General features: G+C 49.1%; 1 long non-coding RNA gene across 1 annotated transcript; it reads left to right on the top strand.

Moving 5' to 3' along the window:
- Positions 1–2,488: 2,488 nt before the first annotated feature.
- Gm36405 lies at positions 2,489–17,458 on the top strand. Its single transcript, XR_377235.2, has 3 exons — positions 2,489–2,636; positions 12,014–12,102; positions 16,974–17,458. It is a non-coding gene; the product is annotated as a predicted gene, 36405 (long non-coding RNA).
- Positions 17,459–25,381: the final 7,923 nt, after the last annotated feature.

Genomic DNA, 25,381 nt, shown 5'->3' with positions numbered 1-25,381 from the left:
CTGGCCCTCCGTGGCCTGTTCTGCAGCAGCCTTCTCAAGGACTGTTGGGTTGCAATGCTTGCCCAGCTTCGGACCAACCCCGCCTGTGATTTTGTTGGACTGGTGGCCTGGATGGTCTGCTGTGGATGCTCTAAGACTCGTGCTTTCTGGGTGGTTATCCGAGTGGCTTAGGAGCAGCTCAGAATTGCTTCCCTGGAAGGGTCATCCAGCTTCCACAACTGCCCGGCCTCGCCCTGCCCGACCTGCCCCACCTGAGCCAATCTAATCTTGGAGTCAGCCTGGCCTAGGGTAGCATTCTTTTTGCCCCTGGGCTGTTTTTACTGACTCCCACCCTCTGTGCTTTCTCATCCCTGGGGGCGTGGGCATCTCTTTTTGTAGCCCAGGCTGGTCCCAATTTCAAGACCCTCTTGCTTCAGCATCTTTAGTGTGAGAAACAAGACCCCTCACTCTGTAATAATAAATTTGAGAGAGTAGGAACACAAAAACAGTCTCTATTTTACAATTCTGCAGAAATGAATATCAGCCAAGCAATGAACGGCTGGCACATCAGTTTGATACAAAGGGTACCCCCCCCCCCCAAGCCTCTGATTGCAAAAGAATTCCTCCCCCTAGGCTGGTACTCCAGAGAGTTGTAACCTTCAAATTCCTGTAGCATGGCTCCCTCCCCAAATTCCCCATCCTATTAGTTCAGGAGTCAAAGCCTTACTTAAGGTATTTTTATTAAATGTATCCTTATTAAATGTATTCTTATTTAATGTATCCTTATTTGATGTATCCTGGAGCCTAAGAGCCCCTCCTTTTCTGACCTTGGGCTCAGCCATGCAGCCGACTTTTAAGCCCAAGGATGAACTGAGGGCACCCGGACAGGCAGCTTCCAGCCACTGGCCAGGGAAGTCAGGTGCTGAGTGCCTCCTGCAAATCTGTAGTTCTCTGATCAGCCCTAAATACTTGAATGGGCACCGGGGTTCTGGTGTCATGCTGACTTGCCATGCTGGTTTGGTGTGTTTCCCACCAGCTGGATTCATCTTGTCCCTTGCTTGCTGTGTTGGTCAGTTTTCTGTCGCTGACAAAACACTGAGAAAGTCAGCTGATACAGAAGGAAAGGTTTGCGAGAGCTTGTGCCCATTTGGTCCTTGTCCCACTTTGCTTTCTGTTGCTGAGATAAACACAGGGGCCGGAAGCAACTTGGGGGAAGGAAGTCATTTATTTCTTTTGCAAGCTACACTCGGTGGGCATTCAAGGCAGGCATTTAGAGTAGAAACCATGGAGGAATGCCACTTGCTCCCTCTGGCCTGCTCAGATACCTTACTCAGATAGACCACACCCATCTGCCTAGGGATGGTACGGCCTACCGGCCTACCTACCGCAGGCTAGGCCCTCTTACTGCGACCACCCATCAAGACAGTTCCCCAGAGGCCAACCGAATGGAGGCGGGTCTTCAAGTGAGGTTCCCTCCCTGGTGACTCTGGTTTGTGTCACATTGACAATGCAGAGTATGCCAGTCCTGATGCTGTGAGACTTGGCAGCTCAGTGTCTGAAGGGTGATAGAGGAGGCCGGGTCATTTTGCGGTGCCTAAGGAACAAAATGAGACACAGGAAGGGGACAGTTACTCACTAGCTTTGCAGTCTCGGGCAACACTGTCTCTGGCTCCGTGGATGCCACATGAGGGACATTATGAAGCTCTGGTGATGCGGAGCACTTGTCACTGGGTGCCGTGCAGTCCTGTGTGTGCTGGTGGCTGACTCCCTGTGGGATGACTTGGGATTCTCTAACACAGCCTCCTCCTTTGGCCTCTGGCCTCAGGCCTGGGTAGTTCCCTGCTGCAACTGAGGAGTCTATGGCTCCACAGGAGTCTCCCTCATGCCATAGAGCTGAGGAGGGGATCCAGAGCCCCAGAAGGGGCCACAGGGCTCAGCTTCATAGAGCTCCAGGACTTTTGTCTCTTAGGAGACCATATGATCACTGGGGACCTGCCACCACTACCTTGTGACTGTTTCATTGACTTTAGCTCCTTCCCGATAGAGAGAAACTACTGTCCCTCTCCTTGGCTGTGTAGAAACTATTTTTAGATTTCTGGCTCCATACCAATCCTGGAATATCCACCCACCTCCCCTCTCCGACAAATCATAACCCCCAGAGATTACACACCATGGCCACATCCCATATCACTTTTCTCAGGGGCAAAAGTACCCATGTGGTATTTTTACAAGCCAGGCCACCAGCTTCTGCAGCAGGGGACCCATCCCCGGCTCCTGGTAGCTAAAGCTAAGCATCAAGTGGCAAGCTGGACAACACTAGAGCCCTCTGGGTGCGTTCCTGCTTCTAGTGTGCACGGTTCTGCAGTCACACACTCTGTCAGCACATTCACCACGTGGAGGGAAACTCGGCTATTTTTCCGGGGGTAGGGGGTGGGGCTCACCAGCAGGTGTGTGCTCTGTCCCATCAAATAGGCACACTGTCATTCCCCACACTGTCATTCCCCGTCAGAGGACTGACAAGTGCCAGTTCCTTCCCCAGGATAGGACTGTGGCCCCAGAACCATGGACCGGTTACCATGCACCAACAGCAAAGCTGGACTCCGTGGATTGTAGGACGGACAGGGCAACCTCAAGTGACCCCTTGGCTAATGGCTGAGGTAGGCGTATAGAAAACATCTTTTTCATGAAGGGAGGCAGAGGCTTCGAGCTACAGGAGGGAGGAGAGACCAAGGGTGGCTAGACTCTCAGCCTCCTGGGGTGGGGGGTGGGGGATGGGGGGACTGCCGGAGCAGACTCCTGCCACCTGCCTCGATTTGTCCTGGCTCCCTCCCGACTCTCCCTGCCGTGTCTTAAACCCAAAGACTGCTCTAGCGGCCAGGGATGGGCGAATTTATCTTTCAGGTACTGACGCCCATGTTCTGGAGGGAGGGAGGGAGGGAGGGAGGGAGGGAGGGAGGGAGGGAGGGAGGGAGGGAGGGAGAGAGAGAGAGAGCCATCAGGGCTGAGTGAAGAACACCTTGGGAATGGAACGGAACCATAGCTTCTTCACCTCTGCTTTCTACATAGCCAAAGGCTAAGAAAAGATTTACTCCCACCTTGTGGGGGAAGGTCTGCTCTCCCGCAAGCTCCATTTAAACCCGCAGTCTCTGAGAAAAGTATGGAAGAGGTTTTTCTGCTTAGACAGGGAAAAGCTGCCCCCTGCTGGCCACAGCTAGAAACACTACTGGCTGGTAGGATTGGTTTGTTTGTTTGTTTTTAGTGTCCCCGCCCCCACTCTGTCAGGCCCCAGCCCTGGTCCTGCCCAGTCTAGCACTTAACTCTGTGAGTACCAGGTGAAAGCTAACAGGTGTGGCTTAGATAGAATTCCATCTCACAAGAAAACAGCTGAGTAAGGAAAGATGCTTACTAAAAATTCACACTCAGCCTGGCAATGTGGTTCACACCTTTAATCCCAGCACTAAGGAGGCAGAGGCAGGTGGATCTCTGTGAGTTCAAGCCCAGTCTGGTCTACAGAGCTAGTTCCAGGACAACCAGGACTACACGAAGAAACCGAAACAACCAACCAACCAACCAACCAAACAAACAATAACAACAGCAAAAATCTACTACCACCACGAACAAAACAAAACAAAACAAACAATAACAACAATCAAAAAACCAAAACCAAACAAAACATCACACCTTCAAGCTTACAAAGCTTCAGAACTATTTATTCTCATGTAACACAAAGGCTTATCTAGGGGAGAGGTTATTTTTCTCCCTGCCAAAAGAGAGTGTTCAATACTTACTGAGAGCTGATACAAGGGTGTGCCTCTTGCTTGTGTGTTCGTGAGTTGTCTGATAAATGGATGCTCTTGAGCTGGAGAGATGGCTCAGGGGCTAAGAACAGTTACTGTTTTTGTGCAGAGGACCTAGGTTTGGTCCCCAGCACCCACATGGAGGCTCACAATCCTTTGTTACTCTAGGATCCAGGGGATCTGTTGCCCCCTTCTGGTCTCAGTGGGTACTGCATACATCTGGTGCACATACGTACATGTAGGCAAACATTCATACCCATAAAAAAGAAATATTTTTAAAAGTCTGCTCTTGTATTGTGCCACGTGGCTGGTATAAGCCGTGAGGGATCAGAGGTTTTGGAGTCCATCAAATTGTGCCTCATGCCCCCTTCAATATGCAGACCAAGATTTTTAATGCCCTTTTGTATTAGATTCCCATTCATTGGTTTGGCTCACAAAGAGTGCCAGGAGCTGATGAGTAAGTCTGTCAGGCTATCCCTGCAAAGTCACCTCAATCACAGAGCAGCCAGACCTCTGACAGGAAGTCCCTACAGTATAGCGCAGTGGTTTTCAACCTGTGGGTCTCAACCCCTTTGGGGGTTGAATGACCTTTTCAGGGGTTCTAATGTCAGATATTATGCATATAAGATTTTTATATGATGGTTCATTACAGTAGCAAAATTGCAGTTATGAAATTGCAACAAAAATAATTTTATGGTTGGGGGAAATTGCAACAAAAATAATTTTAAGTTTATAGTTTACACCATAAACTAACTGTATTAAAGAGCATTAGGAAAGTTGGGAGAGACATCCTCTCATTGTGCAGATGCAGAGCCCTACAGAGCTCCTTCCACATCAAATCAGAGCACTTGTGCAAACCTCATGTGACATCCTTGGGAATCTGATGCCAGCTTCCAAGAAATAGCAGTCACCTCGGTGGCCCCGAACTGGACACTATTAGCAATGGTCAGCCCTTGTCAGTGCCATGTGTCAGAGGTTTCAACAAGGATTAAGCCTCTTCAGCCTGAAAACTCTACAGACATTTGGAGTTCTAAGATTCTTTCGTATTTTAGAAAGTGGTAGAAGTGGGGACTGTGAGCCCAGGGTGTGCCTTGCAACCTCATTGGCTGCCTCTCCCTAAATTAGGAGTCTCCAAACTTTTCTACTCCTTTCATATGTGTATATTTACTTGAATTATAGTTGGCCATCCATATCCCTAAATCCTCATCTTCAAACTCAATCAACCACAGGTAAAAAATATGTGGCAAAAAGTGTGTCCAAGGAGGCTGGGAGATGGATCCGTGAGTAAGGGTATTTACAGTGTGTATTAATCAGGGTTCTCTAGAGGAACAGGACTGGTGGAATGAATCTATATATAATTTAAAAAGGGCCAAGAATCTGTAGTTGTTTGGGGGCAGCAGGCTGGATGCCTCCAGTGGTCTTCATTGGAATCCCAAGGAAGTCGGTTCTAACACCAGCAAAGGAATGCCTCAGCAGCAACAGGATAGATGAACTTGCCATCAAGAGTGAAAGCAAGTAGGCAAAATGCACAAGCTTCCTCCCTCTTCCTTCCCTTAATGTGGGGATGCCACAAGAAGACACGGCCGAGCTTTAGGGTGGGTCTATCCATCTCAGATGATCTCAGTAAGAAAATCCCTTGTGGTCACACCCAACTCCTTGGGTTTTAACGAATCCAGATATAGTTGACTTGGCGACCACGATGAGCCATCACAATGTGGGCAGGAGCTGAGGTAGAATAGCCAAGCACTTATAGCCCTTGCATGGCACAAGGCAGAGAGCAGCCTAGTCCTGGATTCAGTAAGAGATGGGTTTATACAGCCAACACTGGACATATTCCACTGGCCTCTGCACTTGTGCTCACGGGTACACCTGCACATAGGTATACTCTGCCCTCAACTGTGTCTGTACTGAACTGCATAGACTTTTAACATTATTTTCTTAATACAGTGTAATAATTTACCTAGTGCTCACATCTTAATAGATACATCATAGGAAGGTGTAAGTAGGTGGAGGGTGGAGGGACTGTGTGAATACCATAGGAGTTGAACATCCACAAATTGGGAGTTCCTTAAGGGGTCCTAAAACCAATTCCTGACAACACCAAAGAGCAAAAGTGTGCATCTCTGTGTGCCCCCCCCAATCAATCTATATACAAATGCCACAGAACTCAAGACTGTTTTAAAATAGTCACAAATAAACTTTTCACATCAGTGAATCTGCTTGGGTTCCTGTTAAAGAGACCGAGTCCCCTGAGGGTCTGAGAAGGCGGGAACCCTTCAGACTTTTAATTGCCAATCTTCCTATCATCTCATTTTGGACAGTGAAACCAGCAGCAGACTGGGTCGCATATGTAAAGTGGTCTATCTGCACCTGACACTCATGCTCCCACATACTCTAAAGTAGTGCTGTCTAAGGAGCTGTTACATTGTATCTTTTAAAGAGTAATGGCAAAGGGAAGCACTGAACTGTCAGCCAGCTTTCTGAATACTGAGGGTCCTCTGACTCCTTGAATAAGTGGATCTAGAGTCAGCAGCTCCCCCGCCCCCACCTTACCGCTAGCATTCCCTGATACCCTGCACCTTAGTGCAAGCCAGCATCTAAGTTTCCATGTTGTGAATGGGTAGCCATTCATCATTTAATTACTCAAACACTTTTAGGGAGCTCTATGTTCTGCAGGGAAGGAAAGGGAAGGGAAGTGGAAAAAGGGAACTCAAACAGCATCACTGGCTGACCTGGGACAGGCTGGTTCCTCAGATGCCATCAGGAGGTGTGGCTGGGTGGAGGCAAGAGCGTGAGAACCCTTCTGGGGCTCGCATGAGGGATCTACATCCAAATCTACATCCTCTATTCCGCAAGGCCTGCTGATCAGGAGGGATGTGGTCTTCCTGGGGGATTCACAATGACTTATGTTATTGCTAAGTCTTAACCTTGGGGCTGGAGAGATTAGAACACTTTGCTGCTCTCTCAGAAGACCTGGGTTCAGTTCTCACACGGCGCTCATAACTGCCTGTAGCTCCAGTAACTGTGGATCCAATCCTCTCTTCTGATCTCTGGGGGCACTGTACTCATGTGATGCATGGACAGACACACAGCTTGTGAAACAGTCATACACATAGAAGTAAGTAATAAAAACATTTAAAATTTTTCATTTCTATATGCAACAACCACTAGTGATTTTTTTGGACAACCAGTCATACACATTTCTAGATTTTAAGCAAAACTGGAATTTTGTACGTTTTAAACAATTCAAAGGAGCTGGATTTTGTGCAAGAAAAGAAGGGGTAAGACGACCATCGACGTTGCACGAGATAGCAAATGGACCCTAAGAACAAAATGCAACTTCATGATGATGGGCCATTAGCATGGAGAAGAGAAAGAGTAGCAGCCAAGGATGAGAGACGCTGAGGACCAGGTGGGGAGCATAGATGGGGGGGGGGGGCAGCGATGGGGAGGCAGCAGGGCGGGCACTAACCCGGAAGCTCTGCGTAGTGACGTGGGCTACACAGAAAAGCAAAGCTGGACGCCGGGCAGAATTTTCACCTGCTGAAGAAGTGCAGCATGCTTCGCTAACCATTGCCTGGGTGACGGTACCTCGTGGTGTGACACAAGAAGCAGCCCACGTTGCCATCATCAACCAGAGAACCTCAGGGTCCAGGTGCAAAGACATGCCTAAGGAAACCACGGCAATTTACACTCACAAGTGTGACAGATACTGGATAGTTGACTGATGGGTAAAAGCAGCATACCATGGGGATGGGGAAGGTTCTGGGGCCCCGTCCCTGTGAGCTGGGTCCTGAGTGCAGGGGAGTGGGTATTTCGAGGGCAGGGCAGGGCAGGGCAGGGCGGGGCAGGGCAGGGTGGGACAAGGCAGGGTGGGGCGGGGCGGGGCAGGGCAGGGCAGGGCAGGGAGCAGCTCAGGGGTAAGTGGTGGATGAAGAGATCAGTGTGAAAGACAGAAGTCACCTTGGAAGTCATGCGGAAGTCAGAGGCACGTGGGTGAGGGCTCTGATGCTAAAGGACGATAAGATTCTAAAGCAGACAACAGAGGAGACACGGCGGACACGTGACTGAACATGAACATGTTATAAAAGGACATGCATTTGGGCTTCGTGATGGACGAGAATCGCTTTGGGCTCCAGTCTCTAATCACCTGTACTGTGGAGGGTGCCCTAATGTGGCATAGGGATGCCTGGTTCTAATCCCTCTGGCCACGCGCTTTGCTTGGAGAAGGCTCACTCACAGGAGCTGGAATTGGCCTACAGCTGAGTGGGGACAGTATAAGCCAGAGGACCTGACTCTGGCTGCATGCTTTGCCAGGTGGAGGGAAAGGTCACCTTCCGGAATGCTTGGGCTGACTGAGTAAGGTGCTGGGTGCCTTTGGGGGTCATGGGAGCAGGAAAATGCCCAGGGTTCCAGAACACAGAGTTTAGTCGTGGACTGTTCCGCTGTTTCTTTATCTGCCTGGACTGTGGCCCAGAGCCAGATGTGTGTTCACACAGAACCTGGTTATAGAATTTTCTCGTGGAAGAGATGTTCACAGTGTGGGAGCCACATACGCTCAAATTCTATGTGACGACTCCTGTAAACGGTCCATACCCCTTAGAGGGATGTAGACCTTGGGGAGGCTAGTGAACATCCCAGCCTTTTGGCTTTTTGCACCAAGGGTGAACATGTTATAAAAGGATATGCATTTGGGGGAGTTGGATTGGTTTGGTCTTTAAAACCCTTAGACTACTGTCTACCCTGGCCCGGGCTTGCCAGCTGCAGACCTGGCTCTGTCCTAGAATAGGTTGGGGTCAGATGGCATGGTTCATGCAGTTTCCTCCAGCCTGTAACTGGAAAGACCTTGGGGTGGGTGGGTGGGTGGGTGGAATCAGAAGCAAACCAAACAAGAGCAACAAATTACCTTCTCTTTTAATCGGGGCTTTTTGAAAACAAGAAAATGGAAAATGTTGGATCCTAATTTTTTTTTTTAAATAGCTAATAAAAATCTCCTGGCTAAGTCATTTGCATATGACTCACTCACGGGCTCCACTCTCCCAGCAAACCTTTAAAATCTACAGCCAGAGGCTCTGGTGGATCGGCTCCTCATAGTTCCTGAACACAGGCCACAGACTCTGGAGCCAGATGTTCCCTGAGCGTGTTCTGACGGTCCTGCCCATGGCCTAGCTTGTTACGGCTCATCAGTGCCAAACCTCCGAGAATGCCCCTCACCCGGCGAGCATCTTTTATGCAGCCTAGCTTCCTGCCCAAGCTGTGTTCATAAAGAGGACACTTCATTGTCCTTATGAATAGCTAGGGTGGGAAAAGCAGCTGGCTACAGAGAACCATGAGCAGTCACACACTGGCACTCATAGGCACGCACACACAGTGACCCAGGGCTCAGGGCAAAATCACCCCCAAAGAAATCGGCTACCAGTGTTAATTTACTGCAGGCAGGAGAACAGTTCTCCAGAGGGCCAGATAACGGTCTCCTGAAAAGTGGCTGAGGATGGGTATTTAGGGACTGTCTCGTTCATGCCAGGTACTGTTCCCACTGCCCCATTTGAGGAAGGAGAGGAGGCCAGTACCAATGTGTTGAGTGGGTAAAGCAAGGGGCAAGGCTGTGCATATTAAGGATGACTGGGAGTGGGGCCTTCGGTGCAATCTCTTGCTGCCTACTGCATTGATTTCTTCTTCTATCAGTAGAATAAGGAAACTGGAAGTCTCTGTCAGGTGTGATGATGCTCACCTGAAATGCTAGCACTTGGGAGTATGGGCAGGAGGATCTTAAGCAAAGGCTAGCCTGGACTACACAGTAAGACTGTTTCAACACCCACCTACCACAAATGAATAAACTCACAACAGAACACTGCCCTCGATGTCCTAGAGTTCTTACGGGAATTTGAAAGCACATTCTAATGACTCAGAAAAGTGCCTGGCTTGTATTATGCACACGGTACATCCCAGCTGTCTTTTCTCTCATTTTTGTTTTGGAAACAGGGTCATACTATGTAGCCCCGGCTGGCCAGGAACCTAGAACTGACTGTGTAGACCAGGCTTGGCCTTGAACTCAGAGATCTACCCAAGCTGTGTTCATAGACTCATAGACTGGCCTCTGCCCACCACAGCTGACCCCCAACCTGTGCTTCTGGGCTCTCCTCTAAATGGCTGTCATTGTACCTTGCCTAGGAGTGTACAGCATCTTATGCCCTGACCACACCACATGACCACTGGTCACCTGTTCATGCCATGATAGACACTCAGGTTCTACCTGTACCACCACACCCAAGTTACCTCTCATCTTAATGTTATTATATTCAATTTTTATAAAATCCATGAGATATTTGCTTATTTTATAAATCAAGAAGTTATTTCTTTGGGGGGTGTACTGGCTGGTTTTGTGTATCAATTTGACACAGGCTAGAGTTATCACAGAGAAAGCAGCCTCTCTTGAGGAAATGCCTCCATGAGATCCAGCTGTGGGGCACTTTCTCTATTAGTGATCAAAGGGGTAGGGCCCATTGTGGGTGGTGCCATCCCTGGGCTGGTAGTCTTGGGTTCTATAAGAAAGCAAGCTGAGTAAGTCAGGGGAAGCAAGCCAGTAAGTAACGTCCCTCCATGGCCTCTGCATCAGCTCCTGCTTCCTGACTTGCTTGAGTTCCAGTCCTGACATCCTTTGGTGGTGAATAGCAGTGTGGAAGTGTAAGATGAATAAACCGTTTCCTCCCCAATTTGCTTCTTGGTCGTGATGTTTGTGCAGGAAGAGAAACCCTGACTAAGACACTTGGTGAACTTGAGTAGCCCAGGGTCTCTTGTTTTGTTGCTTCCTGATGTCAACACTTGTGTTGAGATTATGGGGGGAGTCTCCCCCATTTGTGGGAAAGAACACAGAGCAGTGGATAGGGGTGGTGGAGGTCTTCTCCAGTGGATCAGAAGAAAAGCAAGTTCCTTGATCTGAACTGACCAATCAGAAGTCTCATCAATGCATATTTTATTCGGAGTCATAGAGCAAAAGGCCATTTTCCTAAATTGTTTCTGTTTTATGGAGAAGGGAACTCAGGCCCAGAGACCTTTAATGAAATCCCTGGGGTCATACAACTAGTGTTTGAGAGAGTCAGCTCTACTGTGTGTATTTTCTGTGGCTTGAATAAGATTCAAAGAAGCCCTTGGTACTGAGGCTTCAGTGTGGGAACAATGAGAGAAACCAGGGCAGAAACTCAGGGCTGGAATCTGGAGTCAGGAACTCAAGCAGAGGCCATGGACTAACGCTATCTACACACTGACTTGCTCAGCCTGATATATATATATATATATATATATATATATATACACACACATATATATATATGTATGTGTATAAAACATGGACCACTCATGGCGTGCTGGGCCCTCTTACACAAATCAACAATGCAGGCTAGTCTGATGGAGGGAATTAAAGTTCGTTCTTCCTGGCTATGTCAAGTTGACAACCAAGATTGGCCTTCGAGGAAAGGCTAGCATCTTCAGAAGATCCTTCAGGAAGACAAACCTGAAAACTCCCAGAGGTCCAGCTACAGACAAATGAAATCAATGAAGCCAGTACCGCTGATGAACTTCCTTCCTAGGGAGACGCCCCGCTGCATTGACTCTGGTCACGTTTCCTATTTCACAGGGACCACTCGAAAGCTTGGGAAAGAAAGATGCAATGTGGCGTCTAATGGAACCCCTGATCTACTAACTCTACCATTTTTAACTGTACAAGCCATCAGAGGCTCCTCGTGAGACTGCTTGTTTTGGGTGAAGCTTCCACTTAATATTCAGGTCTTCCGTTGCCTTGGTAATTGATGGAGAGCTTAGGACTCTTGTTTACTTTGCTCGCAGAAGCAGAGGGTCTAGTCAATCGTTTTCGCTCCAGTTCATGGCACACTTTATCATAGACTCCTGGGTAGCCCCGGCTCTCTAGTCTAGTCATTTATTCTTGCGTGGTTCTCCCTTTTCACAGACAACCATCCAAGTATATTCAGTGTATGTCATTATTGGCCAGGCTCTATCAGAAATACAGTGTTTAACAGACTCGTGATTAATTGCACATGAAGTCCCAGGGATCCACTTGCATTCTCATTCTCCCTCTCCCTCCCTCCTTCCCTTCCCCTCCCTCCCCCTCCCCCTCCCTCTCTCTCTCCCTCCCTCTTTCTCTATCCCTTCTCCTATCTTTTTTTCTTTCCCTCCCTCCCTCCATCTCTGCTTTCTTCCTTTTACTTTTTCTTTCATTTCAGGCCATCTGGGGATGAAAGCCAGGGCCTCAGGAGGGCGGAAACCATTCTACCATTGAACGGCAGCCATAGTCTTGATCCACTACTGCACTGTAAGCACTGTATTCATGTTGACACCTGTATGTGCTGGCCATTCCTTCTGACTCTAGATGGGGGCTGTCCCTGTTTCTACCCACCTAGCCTCCATGACTGAACACCCAGTGCCACAAAGAGACCTGGGGGGAGCCTTTTCACACATGGGATGCATTCCCAAGGGGTGGCATTGCTGGGCTCTGGAAGTTCGGAACTTTGAGTTGACAACGTTCTGCTCTCAAAATGGCAGTGCTCATTTACAGGTCCTGAGCAGACCCGGGGATTCCAGCACTCCCACACACGAGCCACTCAGTAATATCCAGCACCCTCATTTTAGCCTGCTGGACAGGTGCACACAATACCAGTGCACTTAGTTGTTCCTCTGTAAATTCTAGTGACTATGACCATGTCCCCCCATTTCCTTCCCAGTCTTTTGCTACATTGAGGAGAGGGGTGCTATGACCTTTGTGGTTTTGTTTGTGGGACACTAGGGATGGAATTCCAGGCTCTTTCATGCTGAATTCCACCCCCACCCCACCCTATTTAGACGTCACCCCTCGTTGGTTTTGATTTTGCGTGTGTCTTCCCTCAGCCTGAGAGCCATGGCCGCATCCTTCTGGGGATGGATTGTTTTCCTAGGATACTGTCAAGGCCATGAACCTGAGCCTGTGAGGTCACACATGCTTCCCACCTCAGGGCCTCCAAGATCCTCTCTGGAGACAGCTACGTCCACATTTGAAGTAACCATTCCACTAGGAATCTGTGCATTGCCCTGCTGCTGGTGGGCTGACAGCGTGGGATTTAAGCACAGCCCCCGAGTTTGGTTTCCACAGCCCCTTCCCTGGCCTTGTTATCTTAACTCCAACACAATAATGCCTTGCCCATTGTCAGCCTTGGCAGGACTGCTCTTCCCTTAACTGGCTCTGGCCATCTTTCAACGCCCATTTCCTCAAACACTAAGCCAAGAACTCTGATAAATCTGGGCCTCTTTGATTTCTTCCTTTCTGCATTTTTATCCCTGTTGCAAAAGCGCCCAGGCCATTACCAGAACATCTGCTTCAGTTGTCTCATGAGTGCACTGTCCCCTCTCAGGGACAGCTCTCCAGGTTGCGTTTCTCTTGCTCAGGGCTCACGGATCAGGGGTCTTAGAAGGGACCCAATAAATACTCCACTCTCCACATTCAAGCTGCTGACACAGACTGCTTACTTCAGCCCCCCCCCCCAACCTTTTTTTAAAAATGCATCCCTTCCTCTGTATCCCTAAGGCCACATTCCTGCCTGGCTTTCATGCTTGTGAGCCAGACTCCAGGCTCTTACAAGCTTCGTGGGTCTTTGTTCTTCCTGCCTGCCTCCTCCCCAGGGGGAGCAGAGAGCTTCGGGAGAACTGTGGCTGCTCTCTGTGGCTGAGTTCACGGGTTCAGAGGGACAGTGTGCCCCATGGAATCCACTCACCTCATTTCTGTGGATATAGGTATACTAAGGTTCTGTCGTTTTGGGTCTGGAGTTTCCCTTTAAAGACCTTTGTGCTAAATACCTGGTCTCATTTTGGTGCTGTAAGGAGGCATTGGACCCTTTAATGGATGGGACTAATGTGGGGTTTAGGCCACTGGGAGTGTACCCTGGAAGAAGAGAGGATGCCCTTCTTTCCTTGGCTTCCTGGCTGCCATGTGAGTAGCTTGCTCTACCATAATGGGCTTCCTCGCTGCAGGCCCACCAGCCAGTCAGAGGCTAGAACGGCTCACTCTGGCAGCCAAGCCATCTTTGTCTTCTCTTTAAGCTGATTATGTTGTGTTTGTTATAGCGATGAGAGACAAAAATCAAGGTGTCCCCAAGCCTGTGCTGCCTCCAGAGACTCCAGGGGACAATCTGTTTCTGCCTCTTCCAGTTTCCGGCGACAGCTGCATCCTCTGGCTTGTGACTTAAGAGCGCAGTGTCATCAAACATCCTCAGGTCTGCGATTCTGCGGGCCACCACTTAGTGTGGGAGGTCGCATTTAGGATCTACTGGCATCTCCTCACCATCTAAGTCTTAAAACTTAATCTCCTGTGCCCGTCCTCTTGTCCATGGGCAGGGCCATGGATGATGTCACCACAGCAAGGCATGATTGGCAAGAGACAAGCAAAATGATGTCTGCAGGACATGTGAACCTTCAGAAACGATTTTCTATGTCACCAGCCAGGGGGGAAAAAAAGTTCTCATGAAAACAAACAGCAGTGCTGTTGAGGACAGAGGGGAAAGGAACCTGATTACCGTGGGTAGGTTGTATATTCCAGTGTAGCCCCTGCGGAAACCAGGATGGTCATCCCTACCCCCACCCCATCCCCATTAACTGAAGATACTACTGCCTCATGGCTGCCACAGTGGCAATGGCTTGTAACCCCAGGCTGGGCTGGACAGCCAGGAGTTCTTTGATGAAAGGTTGTTCAGACAGCCCCAGTGAGCAGCACACCCACAGAAAAGTGGGCCAGGGTCAGGTACAGATTTTTGGTATCTTCTGTTTTCTTTGCATCCAAGGCACCTTGGTTTGAGGTATATTCTGAGCCCGGACAATTCAGAGAGCACAGAAGTTAGGAGCTGGCCATTTGGGGAGAGGGACAGTTTTCAACCTATTCCACCCCCCAACCCTTTGCCTTTCACAGACCCTAAGTAATTTGCCTGAGGGCCCTTGGTTGCTTGGCCCTGACTATGTATCTGATCCCGATGGATGGATGAATGACACACCGTTAGCTTCTAACCACTGCTCCACTGATGCCAATAGCATCTTAGTTAGATCAGCCAATCAGAAAATTGGTAGTGTGCACTAATGAACAAATCTGTCCATTTTAAAATGGGTGAGCTTAATTTTACTAGTGAAAGAGATGTTTCACAGGCCTGACTGAGAGCAGGGTCCTGTGGCACATCACCAGAAATCCCTGCCGGGGTGCCAAGGGAAAACCTGTCTTTCTCTTCCAGTTTCAGCTTTTCTGTCTCTTTGTCCTGGACTCTCGATGGTGCACTGTTTTTACTGTGTAAGGATGGCAATTAGTGACTTAGCATCCATCAAACCTTATTTCCTGTGATCCAAATCCAATTTAAACCCCCTTGCTTTGGAATCTATCCTGACAGAAAGTCATCGAAACGCAGGGAATTAAAATGGCTTATTTTGAACTGGAGAGCGCACTGGAATCCATAAGCTGGAGCGGCTTGCTGGAGTAGGTTGCCCTCCCTCTGTGCAGAGTTTGAGGGGGTACACTGACAGATAGTGAGAATCTGTGGGTCTCACAAGCTGCTGCCTGTGCTGATGAGGCCAGCCTAGGAGTCTCCCCCCCACCCCCCACCCCCGCTTTGAAAAACAACTGCTACAAAAATCCAGCCCCATTGAGGCCTCAGCAAACAAAGCTAAGTTTGACCACAACAGGTGTTTCATATCTGCTGACACCAGAGAGCCGCTGGCTGGCTTTGTTATGAGATTCGGTTGGATTTTTTTTTTTCAAAATGTCATTTATCACAGGTTTGTGGGTCAAAAGGCACCACTGTTTCTTCCTTTGTTGTCCATCCTCTGGTTAGCCCAGGGGCCTCTCAGATTAGTGGCATGAGCAACCTCGGGCAGGGTTAACATGAGGGCTAACTTGCAGTATGTGTTATTTTCATCCACATCACATAATTTTAAAGAATTTGTCCTCCATCCGTCTGTCCTTTCGGGGTTCCCTGGGCACCTTTCTTATCTGAAGTGTCACTTACCTGAAGGAGGCATGGCTCCCTCCAGACTTAGCTCTTTGGTCCTTCTCAGCAGGGAGATGGAGGAGGTTTGCACGGCACAGTCTATTTTGCCAAGTACTGGCAAAGGGGCTGCTTCCCTGCTGTGTACCTAAGACGCTCCACACTTTCTGGTTTTCCCGAGGTGCCAGACCCCAGTGCCAGAGGGACACACCTCATTTTATCTGATTTTCTCTATAAAAAGATACATCTGCCAATGGCCACTCACATAGCCCAAGGCTAGAGGACTTGCTTACTATGCCCAAGGCTATGGGTTCATTCCCCAGCACTTGAAAGCCATCCCTGACATTCATTTTCTTAGACTCAGACTTTCCTTGTATTGCTTCACCTTCTGAAAGATTCCATTGGGCAGCCTGCATATCCGTGAGAGGAAGTTTTAGGGCAATGAAGTCCTTGCCACCCTATTGGGGTGGCTGAAATTCTCAGGGGTTTCCCACCGTTCTATATTTTATTCAGAAAATAGAATGCCAGCCTGGGCTCTGCTAGGCCTGAATAGATGTCACTCCAGATTAATGTTTTACTCTGATGTCATGGTGTTAGGCATCACTTGATACATCAGGGCAGAGGACTCCTCACTTGGAGACTTGCCTCCATCAGATTGGCCCGTGGACACGTCTTTGGGGAATAGTCTTATTGCTGATTGGTGTAGGAGGGTCCAACCATCCCTGGGCAGGTGAGTCTAGGCTATATAAGAAAGAAGGTGAGCCAGCCTGGGGAACACGCCAGAGAGCAGCCTACCTCTCTGCTTTAGTTTCTGCCTCGGCTCTCCTCAGTGATGGACAGCAACCCGTAAGCCAAAATAACCCCTTTTCTCTCCAAGTTACTTTTGGTTGCAGTGTTTATCACAGCAACAGAAAATGAACTAGGCTAGCTGTCTGAATTTAACTTTTTTTTTTCCTCCAACTTCTAGCATTCCAAAACCTCTGTGAAGTGCAGCATCACTTATCCAACATATGTAAAGAAACTGCTTGCAACTGTAGCTCATTCATTTCCTGACGCGGAAAGCAGGGTTCCAGGACAGAGCCAACGTGGTTCCATCTGTGCCCGGTGGAACTCTGTCGGCCTGCCCTTCTCAGTAAGTTTTATTGCTTCTTCTCTCTTTCCCTTTTTGCTCTGCATGAACCTGGCCACCAAGATGGCTGCACCCAGTGGCAAAACCCTCAACTCTCCTGGCTCAAAACAAGGAAAGACCTTGGACAGCCCTAACATCCGGGAAAACGGCAGGGAAGTGACGTCCGCCAGGGGGCGCCCTTGTTCTCACCTGGACTCTGCAGACCTGGAGTGCAGCAGGACAGCAGGTGACCATGGCTCAGGAGGGCCTTGATGGGCAGGCGGCGAGTGGGTCACAGAGTCACTAATGGCCCCGCCGTCCGCCACCTGCCGCCAGCCGCCTGCCGCCGGATGAGGAAATGGCCCTGCCCAGGCATCGATCTTGGAAGCAGCTGAGCTGAGCTGTGGTTCCAGGGAGGCTGCCTGCTCCAGAGGCCTTCCCATGTCCAGTCCTAAGGCCCTGCACACTTCCTGCCTCCCTCCCTTGCTTGTTTGCTTCAGTCCACCTATCTTTCCTTCCTCGATGTTTCTAACCCCAGGTTACTGTGTGTGTGCCCTCAATAAAGCCATCATCCTCAAGGCGCTTGTCTGGAAGCAAGTCTCTCAGCTCTCCACAGATTGCGGGCAGGGGGGGGGGCGCTTTCTACTGACACTCAGTAACCAGCTTCCCTTTTCTCTACATAAGGTCCAGAGGGGGTCTGAACAGGTTTCCTTGTGGGAAATCTGGTACCATTGTGCCCACACTCTTGCTAAGGCTGATCCTAGAGCATGAAGTAGGTGCTGCAAGCCAGTCATTGTGCTAGGGACCCCCCTACTCCCCAAAGGCATTTCATTCCCAATTCGCTGGACCACTCTTTTTTCACAGAGGCCAAAATCTCTGGCAAGAGCCTACTTAGTGGCAGCTCAACTCCCTCCACCGAGACAGGGTCTCCTGTGTCTTCGCACACCTTGCCTAGGAGAGAAATCAGAGCTAGATTATGCTACCTAGGCTGCCGCAGATTGCCCGCTTCCTCTAGCCTGCTCCTTCCCACAAGACTGGAGATGGAGATGGATGTAGAGGCAGCCTGCTTTCTCCTAAGCCCGTTCATGGCTTCTCATCGTGTTCATCTCCCTTTGTGCCTACGTGTTTGTAATAAAATACCCATAAACACATCGTTAACATTGGATAGGGACACCCTAAAAGGTGTGTTTGGACTTAATCTCTTTACGGGCCTCATCTCAGAGTTATGTTCGTTTGGAAGCACTAGTGAATCTTGGTGGGGGAATGTGATACCATTCAGTCCCTAACAGAGGCCTAAATAAGTTTTAGGTATATGAGGTCACATTCTGCAAGACGTGCAGGCTATCTTTATCTCCTATGCAAACGAACCAATTTCTGTAAACATTTTTTCTAAAAGCAGTTGTTGAACAGAAATATCCAAACACTAGGTACACTGCCTTAAGTAATTGTTTTTAAGTCATGTGTTTGGAGTTTTGTTCAAGAAAAATAATGTGTGAAATCCACTTTATAAATCAGCCGCTTTAGAAAAATGTCTGTCTTGGAAGCCAATTTTTCTCTCCTCTATCAACAAACCTTTCCAAGTGAAGGTTTAAGCGGGAGGGTGTAGTACAGGCAAATGGGCACGAGGTGGCGCCCTAAGTAGCGGCAAGGAGCAGGCAAAATGCATCAGGCTCTGGATTTGGTTTGAATGAAGAATGTATTCATTCAACATGTATTCAGTCCTTGTTGATTGAAGCTTTAGGGTTGGAGCTTTGCAATGTCAGGATCTTGCAGCAGAAACGACCTGTTTAGATTCTTATCTACTTATTTTCTAGGCTATTGTTTGACCCAGATATTTGCCTCTGCCCAGCTTGCTGGGTGAAGTGAGGTTAGGTCTGTAGCTGATTTGCATCTTTAAGCGCTGTCCGGAACTGGTCAGCTGGATCTGCAGTCAAGTTTGGGCGTGCTCTTCGTCAACAGCTCCTCCCTCCGTTTTCTTTGTCCATTGAAAAAAAAAGTTGCATCCTTCACTGATTCCCTGCCCAAGCTGCAGGTGTCACCACACAAATTGGGCAGTCTCCAATCGTTCCTCCCCTGACGGTTGTTCTCTGGCTTTCTCCTTCCATGCACGGAGAACTGGTTTTGTTTCCCTTGACATCTTGTTTCCACCTCAGCTACGTGGAGGAAGAGTCGCAGTGTTTGTTTATTCCTCTGGTTCCCCTTTCCTCCTGATGGTAAGAGCAGGTCCCTTTGGGCCCCCAGCTCCCACCAGGAGCACCCCACCCCCAGCTCTACTAGGAACCCTTTCTGGGTTTTAGCATCGCCTTCTGTACCTGCCCCTTGAGGTTTCAGTAGGAAGCAGCTTCCTGCATGGACACCCAGGGGTTGGTTTGCCTCTGTCTATCTCTGTAAACTTCTGGAAACATCTTTATTAATTTCTCTCCAGTCAACCCTTAGAGGTGTTAGCTCTTCCTGCAAGGTTTTGATTGAGTCACAGAACCAGAAAACCCTCTTTGTGCCTCCATTTCTCTTCTTTTAAGTGAGAATTCATATCCACCTTGTTAATGAGGATCTTCTCTAACAATGACTATAAGCCAAGTGACATCTGAAACCTGTTAACTTCTCTGTACAAGCCTCTGTAATCATCAGAGTGAGCGTCACAGACTAGGTCCTTGGTCCAATGTCTTCCTTCACTTATGCTAATTTTTGTATTAATGGGCAGGTTAATGGGTGCCTTTATGCCGAAGCACCAAAGCATCACAGAAGATTGTCACAACCGTGCTAGTCAACGCTGCGGTCCTGACTACAGACGCAGAGGCCAGACTGCCAGAACCCCAGGCCCTTATGAGTGTTATGTGCTGTGTTTCCTGGCGTATACTAGCCTGTTGCTTCCTCTTTTCCATCTTGCCGACTCCTTCCACCTGCAAAACAGAAGCTGCCCGAGTCCAGCTGTTGTTTATATGGAGGTACATCAAGGCCAGGGAGAGCAAACATTTAACAGGGGCTCTGCTGGGGGCCGGGAGCAGCCTCTGAGTGTCCTTTGCTCCTTTGGTAGCTGGACACTGGGTCCTTCCTACTCCGTGTCAGCAGTTCAGAAGCCTGGCGAATACAATTACTCTAAGACTCTGGACTTGAGCTGTTCATCCCAGCAAGGAGCAGGCTGGAAGTTTCTGGAAGCTTAGAGTCAGCAGGCAGGTTGAGGTGTCTGGAAGGACAGACCCCACCTCATTCAGCCTGGACAGATGCTGCCCAGGTGCCTGAGTGGTGAGAGCCACCGAGAGCAATCTCGACTCCCGGAGGCAGAGACATCCTGGTACTCATTGTTGCAAGATGAGAAAGTATGCCCTCCATCCCTCAAGGCAGCCAGTGTTGCATGAATGGCACGATCTATAGACTGTGGGTCCATTGTACAGTTTCGCCCCATGGCCATTCAATTCATGTCCCCACCAATGCCCAGGAATTCCATTCTCCTGTCACGGAGTGAGTACCATGACTATTTCCTGCAGAGGGAAGTTTCTCAAAACAGCCCAGACAGCAGCCTTTGGTTGATTTGTGCTATCCTGGTGCTTAGCTAGCAAGGCCCAGAAAGACTGGGTCAGACAGAAACCAGCACCACTTGGCTAGAGTTCCCAAGGATACCAAAAAGCTCTTCAAGGACCAGACATCTCTCTCCGTGAGTGTAGAGTGCTCCCTTAGGATGTTCTAGTCCTCCCTTCTTCACTATAGTCGTGTGCATTGCGTTGATTCTGATCACTGGTGGACTTAACTGTGGGTCCTTGAAGGTTACAGTGAGACATTCCTGTCGTCTGGCAATATTGTAGGTGACTTACTTTGTGACACACTTGGAGATGTTCCTGTATTGGAATAGCTCGATGCAATCCTGAGAGCAGCTTCTGTGTTTAAGCAATAGAGGAAAGTCTAGTTTCCCCGTTTCTTAGGGCAAGCAGGACCATTTCTTGTTACGTTCTTTGCTTTTTTTTTTCTCCTTTTCCTCTTCCTCTTCCTCCTCCTCCTCCTCTTCTTCTTCTTCTTCTTCTTCCTCCTCCTCCTCCTCCTCCTCCTTTGATGCCGCTGCTGCTGCCACTGCTGCCTCTTCCTCTTCCTTTTGGTTGCCCATTGAGACAAGGTCTCACTATGTAGCCCCAGATAGCCTGGAACTCAATATATAGCTCAGGCTGGCCTTGAACTCATGGAGACCCCTGCCTCTGCCTCCAGAGTGCTGGGACTGAAGGCGAGCCCCACCACACTCGGTCATTTACTGTGGTGGGTCATTGGCCCAGGGAGTGGCACTATTAGGAGGTGTGGCCTCGTTGGAGGAAGTGTGTCACTGTGTGGGGGTGAACTTGGAGATCCCCCTCCTAGCTGCCCGGAAGGGAGTCGTCTGCTGCTTGTCCTTAGAACAAGATGTAGAACTCTCAGCTCCGCCTGCACCATGCCTGCCTGGATGCTGCCATGTTCCTGCCTTGATGATAATGTACTGAACCTCTGAACCTGTAAGCCAGCCTCAATCAAATGGTGTCCCTTACAAAAGTCATGGTCTCTCTCTCTTCATAGTAACAAAACCCTAATGAAGATGCCTGACATGTTCATTTATTTGTGATTTCTTGGCTCTTTATCCTTATAGCCCCCTAATATAAGTGTATATAGATTATGATCATTTCTTTTCGTTGTTCTAAAATGACATTTGGCTTGGTTTTGATACTATCTGACCTCTCCACCTTTTTGCAGTTAGCTCACTGTTCAGTTTGCAACTACATCTTTCCCCCGGTTCCCATGTGGGCCACCATTCCTCGGTCCTAGCAAATGTTACCTTGAAAAAAAAAAAAACTTCTTATCTTATGTAGACGGGTGCTTTGCCTGCACACACATGTCTATGCACTGTATGTGTGCATGCAATGCCTGTGGAGGCCAGGGGAGGGCCTTAGACCTCCTGGAACTGGAATTACAGTGGCTGTGAGCCACCATGTGGGTGCTCTTCTGGAAGAGCAGTCAGTGCTCTTAACCGCTGAGCCATCTTCTCCAGACTCAAATGTCATCTTGCTTTTGAGCAGTCATGTCTCTTACCTCGGGAAGTCTGAGCTGACATCCTGGGGACTCTACTGAGGATGGCTGACCCTCTTCCCATTCCTTTATGCTCGGTACTCTGGTGGGGCCCTGTTTTTTATTATTCCCACAGAGGAAAGAGCATGAGGCAGCTCGATTTCCAGGGCAGCTCCCTAGTCATGGAAGGTGGAATTAGCCCTGGGACCTCGATCTCCTCTTCTGGCCCACGGGTCTTCCAGGGCTTCCGCTGGGCTCATTTTCCTCCTGGGCTAACCCTAGGGGCCTGTAACAACTGAACTCCATTTGTCAGCTTGCTATGCTGAGGTAAGCCTGCCTTCCCGGGGAATCATTACCAGATGGAACCTGAGGGAGGGAGCGAGGCCAGGTATTTCCCCACGTCATGGAACACGAGGCCCTGGTGACTCAGTGAGGTCAGGGAGCTAGTGGTGGTAGCAGCCACAGTTGGCAGGTGGCAGCCTGGAGGGAGGGGGAACATTAATGATTGCCTCCCTCCCTCCCTCCTTCCCTCCCTTCCTCCCTTCCAGCCCGCCTCATTTCTGTCAGGCCTGTGATTTCATCATGCACACCTTTGTAAACAATCCATTTAGCAACCAAATTATACACTGGGTAATTACAGCTTCCAGCCTCAGTGTCAGGGGTTCCCGGCTCACAATCTGCTTTTGGTACTATTGCAGGCTGGGATGGGGGGAGGTGGGGGAGGAGGGGTTTGTTGAAGTTTTAAGGAGACAGGAGGGAGAGCTGGGGCATGGGGGTTGCCCTGCCTTGCCTTATGTTAATTGATTCTTGTGTGTGGGGGGTCTTAGTTTGACACTTCTGGAATTGAGTTTGGATTGTTGATTAGATTGCTATTGGAGGCCAGGTTGGAGAAGTTGGCTGGGAGGAAGAGGCAGTCCGGTTACGGTTATGGGTCAGTCCTCTGCTGCGGAGGAGGGAGTCTCACATCACAGCACCTTGCCAGCCTTGTCTCTCTGGAGGTTGCTTTGCTCTGTATCAGCGCCTAAGCTTTGACCCAGAAAAGCAGCCAAGGAAGGAGCTGTGGGGTGGGCAGGCTAACGGGAGGGGACCTGGCCTCCGCTGAAGGCTAGCTCTTCCATTTAAAGGGAACTGTGGTGACGGCAGTGAAGAGTGTGGAGTGTGCAACTCATGCTGAGCGTGTGCTCATGGTTCTGCGTTCGAGTCCCGGCACCCAATGGATGATGACGTAACAGAGTCGTCCAGAGATTTGCCCATACACAGTGGCCCCAGTGAAAATTGAATAGAGGCAGGGGAGGGTTGCAAACACGGTAACCATGGTGTGTCTGAAGAGAGTTGGGCTAGCTCCATGTGTGTGGGAAAGGGTGTGTTTCCGGGTTGATACACAGTGTTTCTGATAGTGGTGGTAGGGCTTGTGGCCTTACACTGCCCGAGAGGTTTCATTGACGAAGTGTCCATGGGAACCCTCAGCCATTCTAGCATTCTGCTTTCCCACGCGGAGCATGCATGTGTAGCCCGCAGTTCGAAGCTGGGGTTCCCTATGCAGACACATGGTCTCTCTGAGGCAAAGTACCATGGATTAACACAAGTGTAGTATGAAACAGTAACTTTGGAGGGAAATGAGACTCAAGTGCTTCGGGCCGCACCTGCCTGTCCCAGAAGGCTTTGCATCTTGTCTTACGTCACCTTCCCCAGTCTTGCCCCTCTAGCCGGATGCTTCTTGGTTCAGGAAGAGGACAGAGAGGCTGGGCTATGGTGGCGCTCTATGGGAAAGGACAGGAGACTTACAAAAGCACCACTCTGGGCCTCGTGTCTGTGTCACGGTGTTCAAAAAAATAAATACAAATAAGAGCTGCAACTGTTGTAAGATGTCACTGTGGTCACTGGGCAGTGTTTGCCAATGGCAGCCGTCATCTAAGAGGGGACCACATGGCTTTGACAAGATCATGGAGAAGTGGGTGTAGAAGCATCCCAAACAGTGGCATGCCAGCCACAGCTTCCTGTCTCTCTGGAGCCCTAAAAGATGGTGGTCTTTTTCTGGCTTAGGCTACAGCTCTGAGAACTTTAACACGGGAGCATTCCCAGGCTCTGCTGTGAATCCTGAAGGTTTAGACTCACAATGGTTTCAACCTTCCTAATGCTGCAACCCCTTAGTACAATTCCTCATGTCGTGGTGACCCCCCAGCTATAGTGGGTCTATCTCAGACTGTCAGCGATATAATGACAGAGAGGCTTTTTAATATTCTAAAGCTTAGGCCTTTCAGCTAGGACAGTCTCCCCACTACTCTAACCCCACTAAACTAAACTAATCCTGGCACGATGTCCCACCACGTGGTCAGCTCTGCTCTGCTCCGCTGGCTGACTCTCTCAATCTCCCTCTCCCCTCCCCTCCCTTTCCCCTCTCCCTCTCCCTCCTCCCTCCCCCTCGTACTGCCCTCCATTTCCTGCTCAGCTACTGGATGTCAGATCTTCACTTCAGCCAATCAGATGCAATTCTAGACTGCTTTAGGCTGTCGAAGAAGAACTAATATTTACAAAATAGAAAACCTAGTAACGGGCTGTAGAAATGAGAATACCAGAATCCCGTCAGCATTTAGTTCTCCGCAGGGTACAAATTTAACCATTGAATATACAGAGACACACTCTCACACAATGTACCCCAACACCCAACCATAAATTTTTTTTCTACTTAATAACTTATTTTATGAATTGTAATGTAAACATCTGCTATGGGACATCCAACGCCCCCAGCCCCACAGGGTTGTGACCCACAGGTTGAGAATCACTGCCTTAGGACCTGTGGTGGCTCCAGGGGCACTGCCCACCCTTCCCAGAATTCTATGAAACTACAATTCTGTGTGTTTAAAATTCATTCAAGTGTTCCCACAAATGCAGTGGACCCATTTGCTTAGGCAAACTATTAGCATAAATTTGCATATCAGTTTCATAATTAAACTGTGAGTAGGAAGTAAAGGCTAATTACACACAAATGGCATCAGTCACCATGATGAAAACTGTATACGATAATTCTGTCCCCTGCTTTTGAAGTCCCAAGTGAGTGTTACTTATGATTATATGTCTGTGTTCATCACTCTTTTACCATCTGCTTTGTGCTGGGGTGGGAATGGAATTTCAAGGCATCTTTAGACCATAAAAAGATTAAAACCTGATGGAGAAAGGAAGTCAGATGGATATTGGTAGAATTGAGACCAGCACCAACCAAGAATTCTGCAAGACACCATTGGTAATAGGGTCACGTTGAGGGGCCTTGGATACAAGATGTGTGCAGAGACAAAATCGTATGCTTGAGTTCTTTGTATAAAAGAGTGTATCCTAGCGCTTGTGTATAGCCTGTGAACAGCCTTCTGAGTTCTTATGTATGCTTATTGGTTTATCTTGGGGTGGGTGGGGGCTGGGGATGCAGTGGAGGTGGGCAGGCAAGTGGACAGCGAGCATGTGGTGGTCAGAGGAGAACG

This window comes from Mus musculus, chromosome 5 (assembly GCF_000001635.26).
Source record: "Mus musculus strain C57BL/6J chromosome 5, GRCm38.p6 C57BL/6J".
NCBI lineage: Eukaryota > Metazoa > Chordata > Mammalia > Rodentia > Muridae > Mus > Mus musculus.
The sequence above is the reverse complement of the archived record's forward strand: the minus strand, read 5'-3'. Positions and strand labels throughout refer to the sequence as shown.